The following is a 17,012-nucleotide window of genomic DNA, read 5'->3' on the forward strand; positions in this document are numbered from 1 at the left end:
ATTTAAAAGTTTTTCTAAAATTGTATAATTCTTGACTGTTTGATTGGCTAGAGCCATGATTTTGAATTGTTTTCATCTCGTTAGAGTTTTGTTCGTTCAAATTTCTCAGTTTTGGTCTTGAATTTGTATCATTTCTTAAATGTTCTAGTCTTGACTTTGTCTCATCTGCTCTAGAAGAGGGTCTCACGTGACCTCAGCTTTGGAAATGAGGAACTCTATCATCTCCTTCAAGTCTTTTTCCTGATTGGACTTGGTCATCTTACATCTGTGTAATGCCCTCACATTGTCTTGTCCTTGGTACAATCTCATCTCATCGAACCCTTGGTCTTGATTTCTGTCCCTACTCTTGACTTTCCTTTACCCATGGTCTATTCTAAGACATGAGCTGTTTGTCAATATGCGTTCTTTTCTTTTTCTGTTCTTGGGGACTTGAAAAACAACATCCATGTCAGGACAGGTACTGTTCAAATTCCAAAGTTCATATTTGGTCATCTCTGGTCGAATAACCCGGATGTACAGATTTATCTCCCTGTCCATCTCATCAAAGATGCATGAGTGGAGACTTGTGTGGTTCGTATTCCAGGATGCATTTCCAAGTGGAGTTCACAAGTTAGAACTTGCAATACTTGATATTGAGAAATGGCCACCATCTTCCCATTTTCGGGAACTTTCCAAGTCTAGACTCATAGTGTTCACAAGTTCAATCTTGTTGAGCTTGGTATTGATAAACTGCTGTAGTCTTGGCTTTGATCATGACTTGACAGGACCTATTTAATTTCTTGGTTTTACTTTGACCGATCGCCTCCATGCTTGGTTTTGACTCAATCTCTTGTCCTTGAACATCTTAGACTTTACTTGTTCTTTATTCCTCAGTCATGACGGCCTTTGCTTGACGGTTTACAAATGTGGTCTTTGCATTTTTGACTATTACAGCTCCTACATCCCTCCCGAAATTTACCAACCGGTGTGACCGCTTCCTGCCCTTCGGCACAAGTTGTCAAAAGAATTTCTACCTGTAATTGAATCAAAACAAATTTCTCTACCTTTATGTTTTTGTCTGCACACTGGATTTGCTATAAAAGCAGTGGCAGTAAGTTATGTCACTTCAATGGCTTGTCTTCCGTGTAACAGTGCTCTTTGCATCCATTATTCATAGCCTCCATGTCTCACCCTCTAAATGCTTCCCTAGTTATTGTAGCGGCCATAATAAGTTGTGTGCAGCGCCATCGTGTTCGCATGAGTGCGTATGTTAATGTGGCCCGTGTCTGCTAGCACGCCCCGCTCGCATGTGCACACGTGCCCGTGACATAAGATGTGAACGCCATCTCATCAGCACCACTGCAGCGTTTTGCCCCAAAACACACGGAGGTGACGAGGTATCGGAAATAGCGTTTGCGCCTCGGCACACACGATTCTACTAGTTCATGTGAGGCAATGTCTTTCCTTTCCCAAAGCAACAGTGCGCTTGCGGTGTATGTGTGTTTCCAGATGCATGGATTTATTTGACACACAGCACATTTGCTGGGAGAAGGCCTCGGTGGTATATATTTAGAACATTTCCTGCAGCCCAAATGATGTGTGCGAACACGGGAGCAAGCTGTCGGAGCACCAAAAACGAGGTGTTTTTTTAGCATTCATCTTTGCACATTTTGGTGATAGGACAAATACGTGAAATCTTTCAAATACTTGCCGGTGCACATAGTTAAAAGGAAAGACAACACCTTTATCATGTGAATCTCAGTGAAAAGAGCTTTCTTTAACCCTTTCATGCACAAATGGTATAAATATGTATACATACGCGTATATACAGTGGGGCAAATAAGTATTTAGTCAACCACCAGTTGTGCAAGTTCTCCTACTTGAAAAGATTAGAGAGGCCTGTAATTGTCAACATGGGTAAACCTCAAACATGAGAGACAGAATGTGAAAATACCCCCCCAAGAAAATCACATTGTTTGATTTTTAAAGAATTTATTTCTAAATAAGAGAGGAAAATAAGTATTTGATCACCTACAAACAAGTAAGATTTCTGGCTGTCAAAGAGGTCTAACTTCTTCTAACGAGGTCTAACGAAGTCTAATGAGGCTCCACTCGTTACCTGTATTAATGGCATCTGTTTTAACTCATTATCGGTATAAAAGCCACCTGTCCACAAGCTCAGTCAGTCACATTCCAAACTCCACTATGGCCAAGACCAAAGAGCTGTCGAAGGACACCAGAGACAAAATTGTAGACCTGCACCAGGCTGGGAAGACTGAATCTGCAATAGGTAAAACGCTTGGTGTAAAGAAATCAACTGTGGGCGCAATTATTAGAAAATGGAAGACATACAAGACCACTGATAAGCTCCCTCGATCTGTGGCTCCATGCAAGATCTCACCCCGTGGCGTCAAAATGATAACAAAGACAGGTGAGCAAAAATCCCAGAACCACATGGGGGGACCTAGTGAATGACCTACAGAGAGCTGGGACCACAGTAACAAAGGCTACTATCAGTAACACAATGCGCCGCCAGGGACTGAAATACTGCACTGCCAGACGTTTCCCCCTGCTGAAGAAAGTACATGTCCAGGCTCATCTGCGGTTCGCTAGAGAGCATTTGGATGATCCAGAAGAGGACTGGGAGAATGTGTTATGGTCAGATGAAACCAAAATAGAACTTTTAGGTAGAAATACAGGTTCTCGTGTTTGGAGGCGAAAGAATACTGAATTGCATCCGAAGAACACCATACCTACTGTGAACCATCGGGGTGGACACATCATGCTTTGGGGCTGTTTGTCTGCAAAGGGACCAGGACGATTGATCTGTGTAAAGGAAAGAATGAATAGGGGCATGTATCGAGAGATTTTGAGTGAAAATCTCCTTCCATCAGCAAGGGCATTGAAGATGAGACGTGGCTGGGTCTTTCAGCATGACAATGATCACAAACACACAGCCAGGGCAACAAAGGAGTGGCTCCGTAAGAAGCATTTCAAGGTCCTGGAGTGGCCTAGCCAGTCTCCAGATCTCAACCCCATAGAAAATCTGTCGAGGGAGTTGAAAGTCTGTGTTGCCCAACGACAGCCCCAAAACATCACTGTTCTAGAGGAGATCTGCATGGAGGAACGGGCCAAAATGCCAGCAACAGTGTGTGAAAAGCTTGTGAACAGTTACAGAAAACGTTTGGCCTCTGTTATTGCCAACAAAGGGTACATAACAAAGTAATGAAATGAACTTTTGGTATTGACCAATACTTATTTTCCACCATGATTTGCAAATAAATTCTTTAAAAAACAAACAATGTGATTTTCTGTCCCCCCCCCCACATTCTGTCTCTCATGGTTGAGGTTTACCCATGTTGACAATTATTTTCAAGTGGGAGAACTTGCACAATTAGTGGTTGGCTAAATACTTATTTGCCCCACTGTAAATATACATATTTCTTAAAAACCCTTCCTGGATGCTCATTCAACTCATTGGCTGTCATTGACAATGCTAGACGTCGAGTGCGCGGTGTCATTTTTTTGTATTTTAATAATACTTTCTACATTTTAAGTGCTCTAAGAAAATATGACATTTTCATACTGTACTGAAATATTTAGTGCAACCGTCACTGATACGAGGTGTTGTCTCTCACTTTAAGGAAAATTTTGGGAAAGAATTTGAAAGCACAGTGAAGATCCAGAAAGTTTTAAATGGTTTTTGTGTTTTATTTTGTTTAAAGCAACACATGGTAACTTTTCAGTTTTGTTTAACCTTAGCGACGCCGGTGGACAAAAGCGGTAGTGTTTTGCCCTAAGGAAGACGTTTCCTATGAGGACCAGCGCATACCTGTACAGTGTCGATAAATCATCAATCAATCAAAACTCAATCTCCCCGTCGCCTGCAGATGGATTAAACAACATTTCTCATTCCAGCGGCTGTGTGAAAGATAAATAGTAATATGGTAGTGAATCCAGTTGTGGCTAAACAATAGCATATGACAATTAGCGACCGTGTAGCTAACCACTGCACCCCACCCAAACTCGTCAGTGCTGCTTGGGGGAAGAGGATGTCACGGCAGCGAGCGAAACCCGGGCCAATGTTTATACTGTATATCTTGGTAGCCTGCCATTTTTTTCCACGCCAGACAGACTTTTTGTCTCTTTTTTTGCTCTGCCATCTTTGCAGAATTCGTGCGAAAGCATTCGCATCGACTTCTGTCTTTATAATCAATGGGGAAAAGGGGAAGTGACATATGCCGTATAGCAGTCAGCACATTTGTAGTTTTTTTTTTGTGTGTGTGGCAGGTTTCCTACCACCCTCATCAAAGTTAGTTAGTGCAGGTGAAAGCGATACAGACGCCCTCAAGATATAAAAGAGATGTCATTCAACTAATTGTCAGTCGACATATTAAAAAAAATGCTATGAAAATATTTTATAAATGTTGAAAGTTACTTAGTGTTGCTTTAAAATAAATCTTATTAGGATAGACACCACCTTTATTATGTCTGTCTCAGCGCAAGTAATGTTTTTTTAATAACTTCAAAATTAAAGAATTTATTTTTCTGATGCTTAATATCCAATTAATTGTTAGTAATCCGAATTACCGACCCTTCATTGTGAAATAGTTTATCAGTGTGTATGTGCAAGGGTTTAACTGACATAAAAAAATGGCCTGTCAGCAGTTTTATTTTTTGTGTTTGAACATTATTTTCTCCATTATCAGATATCTAAAAAATTAGTAATTTGCATACTTCATTACTTGAAGGAACCATACTTCACATGGATGTCATGTCCACCTGGTGTTGTCCTTCCCTTAAAAAAGTATTAGCTTTTTAATTTCACGTAAACAATATGATTATAGAAAGAAATATCTTTGTTCCTTATGTGAAAAGTACGAACTTGAAATGGAAAGATTTCTGAAGTTCCAGGGATGTTTAAAAAGTCAAATATCCATGGTACACTTTGTATATGGCTGTCTGTTTCACTTAAATCCAGGTTCTAGTTGGTAGTCAATAATTTCATGTGTGAATAATGAACATGAGTGATGAAATGTGCTCGCCATCCATTCAATAGATTCATTCATTCATCTTCTTTGTTATAATTCATCTTGCTTATCTTCATGAGGGCTGTGGAGGGGCTGGATCCTATCCCAGCTAACAATGGGCATGAGTACACCCTGAATTGGTTGCCAGCCAATCACAGGGAACAACTAGATCAACAACCATTCATGCACACACTATTACCTATGGACAATTTGGAGTGTTCAATCAGCTTAGCACGCATGTTCTTGGGAAGTGGGAGGAAACCGGAGGAAAGGGTGGAACATTCAAACCCTTGATCTCAGAACTGACAGGCGGACATGCTAACCACTCAGGCACCCAGCCATTTCAGTAGATTAATTCACGTTGAAATAACACCATCCGATCGTTTCTGCATGCCACCATGACTGCCACTGATGTTGATAGACGTCCAGTGAATTTGGTCTGTGAGGTCGGAGCCTCTCCCAGTTCTAATTTAATACGTCTATCGCAATCAGTTGCACTGAAACCTGATCAGTCATTGTCACACCTTCCAATTCAAATGAATTATATGACATGCTTCTGGATAAATATTAATTATATCACACAACCAATTATTCAATCAAATACTTACAGCTTCAGTTGACATGGCCACAATTTTTTTCTCCTTATCGCCAAACTGTCCCTTTAAATCCATTTTCTATTCGCATTTACTGAAGCGTCGTAGATCCCATGATCTTTGATTTTTTTGGTGTCTTTTCCTGAGCACTATTCCGTTGAGTTGCAGGACTCTAAATAGGGTTCACCCTCCGGTGGACGGTGAAAATGATCCCCCCCTTGCATGAATAAATGATGAAGGCACAGTCGCATCGGACTAAGTAGTCAAAAGCCCAGTGAATAAACTATGCTGCACAATTCATAAATTCAAAATACCCAAGACTCACAGTATGGACAATTAACTTAAGTAGCTGCCATAGACTGCGACGGACGTCCAATTAATTTGAACTGGGAGCGGCTGGCAGAGTTCGACAGGTATCGCCGTCAATGAAACATGAATAACTTTTAAGTTCTGCTTTGCGGGAGATGGGAACGGATCACTTTTCAGGCCCTCATAAAATGTGCATGACCAACGTGATCCTTGCTTTATCACTGTAGTTCACTTTCGCTTTCATCTCTTTTGAATAGTATGAAGGCTTGGAGCGTGTTATGAAACGCTGTAATCCTGTTCAGGCGCATGGTGACGATGCATTATGGAAAAGCCCCATGACAAAGAAGCACATTCCAACACACACTTCAACTTCTTTGAATAATTAACATTGATGAGGCTTATTAGTTGTAGCTATAGGCAATCAAACTGCAACACCTGGGAGCATTTTTTTGTCAAATCTCTTTCCTAATATTTATGTGCTGTGTCAGACGGCTCAACTCTTTTCCTTTGGCTTTCCCAGCATGCATCACGTCAAGTTAGAGACATATAAATCACTCTGGTCTTTGTTTTGGAGGCACCTCCGTCAATCACAGACCACAGCTCTTTTGGCAGTTTTATCGCAGGTTTGGTGAGGTGCATTTTGATATTAAGAGATATGGTAGTATATGAGTCAAAGGGCCCGAAATTTGGGATATAATTTTTTAGCCTAAGTTGCAAGCTATTATCTGTCAGTAAAAAGAAACTTTAGAATAAATACAGTCATGGATGAAATTATTCGATGGAATTTTTCCAGAAAATACACAATTTCTCCAAGAAATTAACACAATTATAAATGTTTTCAGTATGAATGTGTTTATTTTTTGGATTTGCATTGGAAAAACACAAAAAAAGCTGAAGAGAAAAGCCAAAATGTACACAATTTTACACAGAATGCAAAAAATGGGCTGGACAAAATTGTTGGCACCCTCAACTCAATATTTGGTTGTGCATCCTTTAAAAGAAATAACAGAAAGCAATCGCTTCCGGAGTTTGACTTTTCGGGCACGGAGGGGTACAACATGTTGACGACCCCGGAATGCAGTGTCAGAAATAAAATAAACTTTCAAGAATATTTATAATAATAAGTTTACAATGAGCGTTTTTTGTTTCCCATCATTCTTGAGTGGAATTCCAAATCAGGCTGCTTAGGCAGTACTTTTCGCCATGATCGTCATCCGTTGAATATGGTACGCCCGCCGGTGTCGTGCCAATGTAGTTACCCCAGTCAAAAATTGTATCCCCTGGGCGGAGCCATATGGAGGTAGATTTGTGTCTTTATTATTCAATCAAAAAAAAGTTCCTTCAATTTAAAAAAAAAAAAAGTTGCTTCAATCAAAAAATATATTTTCAACCAAAAAAAATCGCTTCAATAAAAAAAAAAGTGTTTCAAAGCAAAAATAAATTTGAAACTCCAAAAAATGCATGCAAAAGCTATTTTTCTTTCTTTGATTTCAATGATGGTAAAAGTTTTTGAATGCGAAAAAATATTTGAGATTGAAAAATTTGCATTTGAACACTTAACATTTAAGTTTTCTTCGATTGAAGCAATCCTTTTTGTGTTTGGGCCGTATTATGGGTAGGAAATTTGTGTCTAAATCATTTAATCCCCCCAAAAAGTTGCTTCAATCAAAAAAAAAAAAAAATTTTTTCAATCAAAGAAAAAAAAAAAATTGGATTTTTTATATATTTTTTATTTATATGCAAAGCAAATGACAGTCTAAGTTGCTAGTCACATGATCTGTTCGAAAAATAATTTTAACACATTATAATTTTTTTTTTTTTTTGGTTCATTTGATTCATTTTTGTTGCAGTTTTATTGCTTTACAACTTATATATATATATACTGGACTGTCTCAGAAAATTAGAATACACAATATTCTAATTTTCTGAGACAGTCCTGTATATTGTTCTATGTAAAGGACGTCAGCCAAGGTCGGCCCCCCCACATTTTTACCACGCCAAATCTGGTCCCCTTTGCAAAAAGTTTGGACACCCCTGCTTTAAATGGTGGATTAATGTACAGGACTGTCTCAGAAAATTAGAATATTGTGTATTCTAATTTTCTGAGACAGTCCAGTATATAGGCTAGTCAATTACATGCAATGACACTTTTCGGCCACCGGGGGGGGGGCTGTCCCCCTTAAAATCCGCTTATGATCACTTCCTATAACCATCAACAAGTTTCGTGCACCTCTTTGATGGAATTTTGGACCACTCTTCTTTTGCGAACAGTTTCAGGTCTCTCAGGTTTGAAGGGTGCCTTCTTGCAACAGCAAATTTGAGATCTCTCCATAGGTGTTCAATATAATTTAGATCCGGACTCATCGATGGCCACCTCAGAATTCTCCAGCACTTTTTCTCCAACCATAACTTGGTGCTATTTGAGGTATGTTTTGGGTCATTATCCTGTTTGATCACCCATGACCTTTGACGCAGACCCAGTTTTCTGACACTACACCCTATATTCCGACCCAAAACATTTTGATAGTCTCCAGATTTCATGACTCCTTGCACACTGTCAAGGTACCCAGTGCCAGAGGTAGCAAAACCCCAAAACATCATTGGACCTCCACCATGTTTGACTATAGGCACGATGTTCTTTTGTTTGTAGTCCTCATTCTTTTTTTCCTGGCACTGGGTGCCTTGACTGTGTGCAAGGAGTCATGAAATATGGAGACTATCAAAATGTTTTGGGTTAGAATGTAGGGTGTAGTGTCAGAAAACTGGGTCTGCGTCAGAGGTCATGGGTGTTCCCGAAAGGACATTGACCCAAACCATACATCAAATAACACCAAGAAATGGTTGGAGCAAAGTTCTGGAGGATTCCAAGGTAGCCATCGATGAGTCCGGATCTAAATTATATTGAACACTATGGAGAGATCTCAAAATTGTCCTTGCAAGAAGGCACCCTTCAAATCTGAGAGACCTGGAACAGTTCGCAATAGAAGAGTGGTCCAAAATTCCATCTGAGTGGTGCACGAACCTTGTTGATGGTTGTAAGAAGCGATGGTTTTCTGTTATTTCTTCCATATGATGCACAACCAAATATTGAGGTGTGGGTGCCAACAATTTTGTCCAATCTATTTTTTAAGTTATGTCTAAAATTGTGTCAATTTTGACTTTTTGCGTTTTTCCAATGCACATCCAAGAAATAAACACATGCATACTGAAATCATTTGTAATTACATTAATTTCTGTGAGAAATGCTGTATTTTCTGGAAAAATTCCAGAGGTGCCAATAATTTCGTCCATGACTGGACATATGCATGTAGTGTCATCTATAAAGTTTTATATACCAACACAAGAAAACTGAGGACTAAGTTGCACAAAAATTAAAGCGGCAGTAGCATTAACTGTAATATATTGATATACAGTATAGATTTCTATGAATTAATATAGGGTATAAAATCTCAATAAAAATGTATATATTTCATAAAGCGGCCACATTCTCAAAGAGATAGCTGCATTTAGTAAGAGAAATGTTCCGATAGGAAAATGCTTTATCCTGGATTTTTTAGGCTGACAATTTTCACAAGGCTCTAGCAGCAGTCTTGCATATTATCACACAAACTAAACAGCACAAAAATGCTGATTCATCTACTGAAGCGCATATACACATAGGCGGAGTTTGACTTTTGGGGCAGGCGGGGCACAACATGTTGATGACCCCGAAATGCAGTGTCAGCAATAAAATTAATTTACAAGAATATTTATAATAAGTTGACAATGAGTGTTTTTTGTTTCCCATCATTCTTGAGGGGAATTCTAAATCAGGCTGCTTAGGCAATACTTTTCGCCAAGATCGTCACCCATTGAATATGGTACGCCCGCCGGTGTTGTGCCGATGTAGTTACCGCAGTCAAAAATTGTATCCCCTGGGCGGAGCCATGTGGTGGTAGATTTGTGTCTTTATTATTCGATCAAAAAAAAAGTTGCTTAAATAAAAATATATATTTTCAACCAAAAAAAGGTCGCTTCAATCAAAAATAAAAAGTGCTTGAATGCAAAAATAAATTTGAAACAAAAAAAAAATGCATGTGAAAGCAATTTTTTTTTTTCTTTGATTGTAGTCAATGTTTTTTTTTTTTTTTTTTTTTTGATTGAAGTAACTTTTTTGATTGAAGGGATGTTGATTTGTGTTTGGGCCACATTTTGGCTAGGACATTTTTGTCAGTAGTCAATCAAAATAAAATGCATTTTTTGATTGAAGCAATCCTTTTTGTGTTGGGTTATGGGTAGGACATTTGTGTCTAAATCATTTAATCCCAAAAAAAGTTGCTTCAATCCCCCCCCCCAAAATTTCAAGCAAAGAAAAAAAATCATTTGAAAATTAAAGAAATATATAAATTTTTTAATTTATATGCAAAGCAAATGACCATCTAAGTTGCTAGTCATATGATCAGTTCGAAAAATAAATTTGACCCATTACAAAAATATATTTTTTGTTCATTTCATTCATTTTTGTTGCAGTTTTATTGCTTTACAACTTTTATATATATATAGGAAAGTCAATTACATGCAGTGACACTTTTCGGCCACAAGAGGGGGGGCTGCCCCCCCTTAAAATCCGCTTAGGCGTATACAAGTAAGCACCCTAACACATAGTTTTTATTAGGTGGGGGCAAGGATTTCAGGGTGTAACCCCTATACCCCCTTTCCAAAATCATGACAGATTACCACCCGTAATAAGCAATTAAAAAAATAATCAATGCGTGATTCCCCCAAGCCTCTCCAACACGTTCTCGTCACGCAGCTCTTATCACTGTTCATACGTTATAAGCGACATGAGTAGATGCCGAACTAGCCCTCTAATGCGATTCTGTTTGGTTGTGAAAGCTGTGCAAAGACGGCAGATGAGAGGAGCGCCTCCCGCAAAGAGGCGCGTGGAGAAGTGACTCAGACAGAGAGGAACCTCGCAGATTAAAGGCTTTATTCCTCGAAGAGTAAAGACATTCTTTTTTTCTGTCTCAAAATGGTTTGCTGTTCCTCCCGCTACCTTGTAGTTTATCAGCGTTCTTTAGGTCAAAAGTCATTGTGCTTTGAGAAGGGAGGCCATAAGATGCATTCTTTGCGATTTCCAGCAGGGGTCTCTCGACACACTTTGCACCTGAAGGCCTGTCAAATCAGTGATCATCTCCTTCCCCACCCACAACTACTATGATCGTTGCATCTGATTAAAAAGAATTGAGGAGTCATAATACGGCTTGATTGGATAGTTGTTGAATCACTGATTATTTTTGTGATTAGTCGAATAATTGGTTAATGTATAAATCATGTTATTTACTGTTATATTTTTATTACCCTGGGCTCTACATTCTAGTTGTAAATGTGCATTACAACCAAAAAACTATGCGCTGAGAAAAGTTTGACTGTGAATATTTTGCAACTATGTAACTACATCATTGTTTTAAAAGGTTTGAAAATGTGTCATTTTTGTTAATTACACATAAAATAATACATTTTCTTTGAGGACTTCAGAAATCAGAACATGTTTATATCTGTTTTCATGAAAGAAAAAACAAAAATAGTTATCAATAAAGTATTTGCAGATTATGTGTTTTTTTTTTTCTCCCCAATTTAAAGTGCGTCTCCAGTGAATCGTGCATGAAATAATAAAGAATAATGGCCTGGCAACATGTCATTTTATACTCTAATCCAGAAGTGTCTTGTAGCTCAGCGAGACAGCTGCAGTTTAGATGTCAAATTGTGTGAAAAATACTTGACAGATTGGGACTAATAGTTTTCTTTACTTTTTTTCAATAAATGAAAGTAAATATGCACCATGTTTTTAGGTTAACACATAGACTCCACCATCAGTTAACAAGACAGCTCTCACGGCCATTGCGCCACCCCTCCCCGTAGAGGGCTGACCCAGGCAGAACGTTGAGTTGGCTTTCACTGTGATAAACTCAAACAAACGCTGCGTTCTAACGCCGGATTTAGGTGGAAACGGGATGAAGGTTTTACCGCATACAAGCAGGCAGGAGTGTCTCAAGAATGATTTGGTCGAGGATTCAAGGTAATTACTATATTTTTTGCACCATGCATGCACTTTGGAACATTGTGAAAAAAATCAATGGATAAAATTAGTGTAAATTTGGCTCGAAATATTTGAGTAAAATGAATGATAACTGCCCGTTTTTTGCTTTTAAACAAGAATCAAGACTGTTTTATGTTCATATCTACAGAAATTCAGAGATTTAAGCATTTAATTACAAAAAATTTTCAGCTTAAAAAAACTCTGTTTCATTACGGCCGCCATGTTGGATTACACAATACCGTAACTTTTGCTTAAAATATTTACGTAAAATGAATGATAACTGCCCGTTTTTTGCTTTTAACCAAGAATTTAGACTGTTTTACATTGATATTCATAGAAATTCTGCAATTTAAGCATTTATTTACAATAATTTTCAACTTAAAAGCTCTTTGTTTTGTGACGGCCGCCATGTTGGATTTTGTAACTCTACACATGACAGTTGCTATTTCTGGCAAAACCCTATATGATATGTTAAATATTGCTATTGATCTTGAAAATATAGGTGATTATCTTTGCATTCGGGGATTTTTGTGCATCTAGCGTAAAATCTGAGAATTTCATAGCCATTTTAATATTTGTTATATTGTACTTATATAAAAAATAATTTATCAGGATTTTCAATGAAACAACTTTAAATTTTTTTGATGGAGCGGCTCATGGAGACTCATGTATGCCTAAGGGAGGTGCCTGTTTTGGTTTTAAGTCACTGGTGGCTTTGGTTTTGAAAATATTTGAATTTTAAATCTTTTAAAACAGGCCCCCTTCGGATCGGCCCCGAGCCCCGTGGTCCTTGACTGATAGTGAAGTCTATGCAATACTTTGACCGTTAAATCAAATGTCCAAAACACAATTTACTGGTGGACTGTTGGTAATAGAGCCTGGATTCGTTTGGGTTGCATCAAGGTTTCCCAAAAGGACTAATGATGTTAATTAAATTTGGCATACTTGTTTGGAAAAACATCACCATAAGTTATCATTATCTGTGGCTATGTTTGTCTCTGATAGATTTGAAGGCAAGGCAAGGCAAGGCAAATTTATTTATATAGCACAATTCAACACAAGGCAATTCAAAGTGCTTTACATCACATGAAGACCATAAAAATCACATTTAAATCAACACAACGTAAAAACCAAGACAAATGATCGCATTTAATCACAGAATAAAAATAAATAAATAAAAATAAAACAAAAATAAAAATAAAGCAAAAACTACTACTAATAATAATCATTGAAATCAGCAATGGAGATAAGCACAAGAGGAATAGAAGGCAGGTAGGTTGAAATATATAGACAGTTATGGATATGCAGTGCCAAACAAAAGTGTTTTTAGCCCTGATTTAAAGGAGCTAACAGTTTGAGCATACTTCAGACGTTCGGGTAACTTGTTCCAGAGGTGAGGAGCATAATAACTAAATGCTGCCTCACCCTGCTTGGTTCTTGTTCTTGGAACATGCAGAAGACCCGTTCCAGACGACCTTAGGGGTCTAGATGTCTCATAGGAATCTAACAAGTCAAGCATGTATTTGTATTCCAAGGCCATTAAGTGTTTTGTAGACGAGCAGTAGTATTTTATAGTCTATCCTTTGACTCACTGGAAGCCAGTGTAGCGATTTCAAAACCGGTGTAATGTGGTCCAGCTTCCTTGTATTTGTGAGGACTCTGGCTGCAGCATTCTGTACTAGCTGCAGCTTCCTGACTGATTTTTTATCAAGACCTGTAAATATACCGTTGCAGTAGTCCAATCTGCTGAAAATGAATGCATGCATAAGTTTTTCCATGTCTTGTTGAGTCAGAAACTGAAAACAACTATTAAATTTACACACTTTATTTTTTCGACATGCACCTTATATTATTCATTTTTATAACAAAATAGAATTTGTTTTATCTTGTATTTTTTGTTATGTTTTCATTTATAATTATTTTATTATGCATGTCAAAAAACGTGCGGACCACATATATTTTATCTTGAATTAAATTTTTTTTATTGCTTGTAGGTCACACTAGTGCTACACTTTGATGTCAGTTAGTGGCATGCAAAATCATATTCCACGTGCCTCAATTGGACCGTGGGATAAGATTTTGAGACCCCTGGCTATAATAGTTGTCAATTAATTTGATACTCAATTAGTCTTTGATTTGTCGATTAATCATGCAAACTCTACTTCACAACATGCCCACAAACGACCACACACTAGATGACACACAAATGACAGTGTTTCTGCTGAATAATGTTGAGTTCATGAGAGTGCTGCCGGTGTTTCGATACTTTACCAGATGAATGCTGTCTTTTATTAGCGCTGCTATTGTTGCCACGGGCAACCAGGGCATCCTCAGTAGCTCTCTGTATGGAAAGAGGTTGTGTGTGTGTGTTTTCTGCCAGCTAATCTCCTCTGGGTACGAATAAAACTGCATCTGGGAAGCATCCCACCCACGATGAGCCCCGGATATTTAACTGTGAGTAAGCGAACCTCCCGAGAAGTCAGCGTGCAGAAGAAATGAAAATCAGGGGCGAATTAATAAATTACAGCATGTCAAAGTGATTAATAATAGACTGAACGTTAGGCTTGCAAATGGTTTGATATTTTAGCACTGTTATAGTCATATATTAGTATATTATAGGTTATTTTAACTCCTTTGCTGCCACTGGTGCCATTAGCTGTCCAATCCATTTGAACTGATGGACATTGTGGTGGTCATTCAACAGTGCTGGACGACACGATGACATACAGTAACTACAAAACGATAGTAAATTATGTACTGTTTTGATAAAAAGTTACAAAAGTTATTAAAAAATATACTGTATTCAACTACACAGTGCTATTTCTTAAAACTATGATGTAAAATGGCCACTAGATGTCCCTACACCAGCAAAGTTAGGGGTGTGATAAATCGCTACACAGCACAGACATACGGTAAAATTATGAGGTGGTGAACACAGTCTCTAACAAAGATGAAAGGAAAAAAAACACAATAATTAAAAACTTTCTTTTTAAACTTTTATTCATCAAATCAAAATATATACTAAATTGTGGCATATTGTTACTGTTATATCAAATGGCGAGAGTTTTTCCCCATATTACCCAGCACTCGTACCACATAGGAGTATTGTTTATTGAGAAAAAAAACAAAAGAAATAAATATGATTCATACATTTCCTTGCTACCTTATCGGATCTGACTTGTTATTGGCAGATATCCGAACTGAAGTGATTTGGAATCAAGTGCAAAAAAAGACATTTGTGTTTCCCTAGTTTTTATGATAGTTCATAGACTTCACCATCAGTTGACAAGACAGCTCCCACAAACATTGCGCCACGCCTTCCTGTTGGGGGCAGACCCAGGCAGAGCATTTGGCTTTCACTGTGATAAACTCAAGCACACGCTGTGTTCTAACGCCGGATTTAGGTGGAAACAGGACGAAGGTTTTACTGCATACAAGCAGGCAGGAGTGTCTCAAGAGTGATTTGGTCGAGGATTCAAGGTAATTATGATATAAAATAGCCCATGCATGCACTTTGAAACATTTTGAAAAAAATTGTCGTAACTTAATCTCAAAATATTTATGTAAAACGAATGATAACTACCCGTTTTTTTTTGTTGTTGCTTTCAACCAAGAATCTAGACTGTTCTATTTTCATATCTACAGAAATTCAGGGATTTACGCATTTATATACAAGAATTTTCAACTTAAAAAGCTCTTTGTTTAGTGATGGACCCATGTTGGATTTACACAATAGCATAATATTAGCTCGAAATATTGACGTAAAATGAATGATAACTACCTGTTTTTTTTTTTTCTCTTAACCAAGAATCTAGAATGTTCTATGTGCATATTTAAAGAAATTGCGGGATATAGGCATTTATTTTCAAGGATTTTCAACTTAAAAAGCTCTTTGTTTCGTGATGGCCGCCATGTTGTATCCATACACAGTAGCGTAAGTTTACATTCAAATTATCAGGTAATTTTCGTCCAACTGCCCGCTTTTTGGCAAAAAGTAGTAATTTAGACATTTCTGTGTCCATACAAAAGAAAATTCGCTTTTTGCGTGTTCTATTTTATGTCACATTTCAATCTATAAATGACGAGGGCCAGACGAAGGCTCCTGTCACGTTCTGCTCCTGGTCAGATTTTGTGTTGTTACAGAGCCGGCTGTGGGGGCATTCCCGACGTCGCACCTGCAGCTAATTCCTGCTCATCAACGATATTATAAAGACACAGGCAATCCACTGGAAGGACGCTGAGATATTTTCTTGCTGGTTGCCATTCGACATTCTTGTCATTTGAGTAGCTTGCTATTTTGGTAATTTTGCCCCTCCAGTGGGTTTTGGTCGCCTGTCGCTTTAGTTTTGTATGCCTCTACCTTGTGTAGGTACGTGAGTGTATTTTAGTTGTTTTATTGGCTCTCTACCTACCACCTTGGTTTACCCTCACGTTTGCGTATTGATCCCCGTCGACCTCCTGTCACTGACCCGTTTTGTTGTTTTCCCCTTTTTACCGCGATCGCGTGGGTTTTTGTTTTGTATTTAATAAACCCTTATACGCTTCCCTCAGTCGTTTGTTGTCTGTTGTGAGGCCCAACCTTGTTTCTGCATTCGCGGACCCTGACACCTCCGTGCTGAGGCATTAGTAACATTGGAATTCAACCTAAATAAGTTGTGATTGTATATAGAAAAATGCCAATTTTGCTTTTGTTGAGTAAAATTTAGATTCGGCATGCTTTCCTCAACTATTACGTTTCTGATGTGAAAATTGAGTGATTTATTAGCTCTTGAAAACTTGCGCTAAATAAAGAAAATTTAAGGTGCTATTTTGGGCAAGAACTTATATGATATTGTAAATATTGCTATTGATCCTGAAGAAAATAGATGATTATCTCTGCATTTGGTGATTTTTGTGCGTCTAGCGTAAAATTTGAGAAATTTATAGCCATTTTAAGTAGAGATGTTCGATCGGGATGCCGATCGATTGGGTCCGATTACGTCATTTTCAAAGTATCGGAATCGGCAAAAAAATATCGGACAT

The 17,012-nt window shown here is 38.0% G+C and overlaps 1 protein-coding gene across 4 annotated transcripts in view; it reads right to left on the minus strand.

Annotated features, from left to right (window-relative positions):
* Window positions 1–17,012, minus strand: part of frmpd4 (FERM and PDZ domain containing 4) — a 98,240-nt gene that overhangs the window by 39,130 nt on the left and 42,098 nt on the right. Inside the window, exon 1 of one of the 4 annotated variants that reach the window (XM_057851795.1) lies at window positions 5,618–6,087. The exons of the other annotated variants lie outside the window; for them this stretch is intronic. The gene's annotated coding sequence lies outside the window, so the exon portion shown is untranslated. Of the gene's footprint in view, window positions 1–5,617; window positions 6,088–17,012 lie in introns of those variants that run through there. 4 annotated transcript variants of the gene reach the window in all.

This window comes from Corythoichthys intestinalis, chromosome 12 (genome assembly GCF_030265065.1).
Source record: "Corythoichthys intestinalis isolate RoL2023-P3 chromosome 12, ASM3026506v1, whole genome shotgun sequence".
Taxonomy (NCBI): domain Eukaryota; kingdom Metazoa; phylum Chordata; class Actinopteri; order Syngnathiformes; family Syngnathidae; genus Corythoichthys; species Corythoichthys intestinalis.